This window comes from Sapajus apella, unplaced genomic scaffold (genome assembly GCF_009761245.1).
Source record: "Sapajus apella isolate SASKATOON/1434 unplaced genomic scaffold, GSC_monkey_1.0 scaffold35, whole genome shotgun sequence".
Classification (NCBI taxonomy): Eukaryota; Metazoa; Chordata; class Mammalia; order Primates; family Cebidae; genus Sapajus; species Sapajus apella.
In genome coordinates, this window is record NW_022436975.1 from 6,273,575 (window position 1) to 6,276,007 (window position 2,433).

Genomic DNA, 2,433 nt, shown 5'->3' on the forward strand with positions numbered 1-2,433 from the left:
CAGCAGTGCGATCTCGGCTCACAGCTACCTCTTCCTCCCAGGTATTCTCCTGCCTCAGCCTCCTGAGTAGCTAGGATTACAGGCGCACAGCATCATGCCCTGCTAATTTTTGTATTTTTAGTAGAGACGGGGTTTCACCATGTTGGTCAGGCTAGTCTCGAGCTGCTGATCTTGCGATCTACCTGCTTCGGTCTCCCAAAGTGCTGGGATAACAGGTGTGAGCCACTGCGCCCAGCCTTGCAAAACTTCTTGAACCACCACTGTGCTGTACGTTGGTTAGCAGTTCCTGAGCCAAATGTGTTGTTGTTGCAAGCTGTCTCCACTGCTTTATGACCCATTTTGAGCCTGAATAAAAAAAATCACAGAAGTAGGGTAGAGCCTGGAGCCTGCTAGGAGCGCACCGCCCCCCAGCTCCCCGAGCCGAGTCCCGTGTTCCCGTGTCCCTGCGTCCTGCCATCCGCCGCCATGGCCAGCGAGGAGCTGGCGGGCAAGCTGGAGCGTCAGCTCTGGCATGGGGAGGCCGAGGAGGGAGGCCCCCAGTCAGCTTCCCTCGGCGCCCCAGCCTCAGAGCCCGAGCTGGAGCCCCCCGCCCGCGCGCCCACGGCCAGCGCTGACGCAGAGCTGAACGCCCAGCTGAGCCGGCTGCTGGACATCAACGAGGGCTGCGCGCGGCCCCGGCGCTGCAGGGTCTTCAACCCCTAGGCGTAGTTCCCAGAGTTCAGCCGCCGCCTCGTAAGGACTTGTCGAGCAGGTACAAACTGCATGACGCTGGGCAGGATGGCTTCATCCACCTGATGGCGCTGAAGCTGATGCTGGAGAAGCTGGGGCCACCGCCAGGCCCACGTGGGCCTGAAGAGCGCCATCAGGGAGGTGGCCGAGGACTTCGATGGCAGGCTCAGCTTCCGGGAGTTCCTGCTCATTTTCCACAAGCCCGCGACCCGGAGCTGCAGGAGGACAGTGGGCTGACGGCGCTGGCACAGCTCTGCGAGATCGAGGTGGCCCTGGAGCGTGTCAAAGGTGCCTAGAACTTCTTTGAAGCCAAGAGCCAACCCTTGTCACAGCCGGTGAGTTTGAAGCAGAGTTGAAAGCTGAGCGAGATGAGCAGAAGGGGGAGGAGGAGAGGCGGCTCTGCCAGGCGGCCTTCCAGAAACTCAATGCCAATTTCGGTACATAGTCCGGCGGACCTTGCCCTCTGCCCACAGCTGTGCCTCACAGATGCCCCGGGAAGAGATGGGCAGGCATCTTCATCACTGCTGCCGGTCCCCTCCCTGAGCCAACGTCTCCACCCACCACCCCGTGCCAGCTTCCATGCCAGCTTTCCTTCCTGCCAGTGCCGAAGCCCCTCAGGGAGGGTCCTGGGGCGGGCCGCATGCCTGCCCACCTCTATCTCCTGTCTCTGCCCCCCCCGCCTACCTGCAGCCAGAACTTGCATCTTCTCAGCAACCTTCACTACGTCCTTCCCCCTTTACCATTCCGCATCAAAGAGTAGTCCGCTGTGTTAATTTGTACGGATATGTCTGTCTTTTAAGGTCCTCAGAGGAGATGCCCATTTTCTCAGGGAATTCTCTGCACTTCTCTTTGCTTCCCGTCCAGCTTCCCTGTTCTCATCTTTGGTAGGATTCTGCCAGTTGCGTTTGCATCTCCCGTTCCCGCGTAATGGCGGGTCTGAACAGAGGCAGGGTGAACCATTGCGCGTCACCTCTCAACAGGAGGAACAGCATGCCATCCGGTGACACACATTAGAGAAAGGACACAGGTCTGCCCCTTCCGGCCACCTTTGTCCTGGCCCCTTAGCATTCCCCCAGTTCCTCCCTCCTCATTTGGCTCCATCTGTGTCTTTCCCCTTCAGCCTTTTTCCCACTCTTAAATACCGTGTTACTTCATGGTAAGAATGAAAGAATACTTAGGATACCAATGAGTAAAAGGGTTCCTGTTCACTCTGACTCTATGCACATTGTATAACAGTGGACACTGATATTCCCAAGTACAGATCAGGGCCTTTCAAAAATCCCCCAAGTCATGGCCATATCCCCATTGGCCAGTTTCTAATACCTGTTCTAGGGTATTCAGCTGTAGATGTTCTTACCCTCCATACTTGTAAGATCTTGGGGTTGCTCACAAATACTAGGGGTTTTTGTTGTATTTTTAAAGAATATATCCCAATGTCATATTTATTCTCTTTTGTAACTGCTGTCTTTACAATGAAGAAATCATCTACCTTTCTAAAAAGAACTGCTTACATTTGCTTTTTGTATAACATCATTTTCATATTCGAAAATAAATATAAAATAAACATCAATAAGTCATTACCAAAAAATACACAAAGTGAGAAATGTGCATGAAAATGATGTATAACATAACCACATTTATTTAAGAATGTATTCCAATATCAAACAGCAAATTTCAACAATGCAAAAACTGCAATTACATTAG

General features: G+C 53.2%; 1 pseudogene; it reads left to right on the top strand.

Moving 5' to 3' along the window:
* The first annotated feature begins 453 nt into the window (after positions 1-453).
* LOC116563378 lies at positions 454-1,174 on the top strand (annotated as a pseudogene).
* The last annotated feature ends 1,259 nt before the right edge of the window (positions 1,175-2,433 follow it).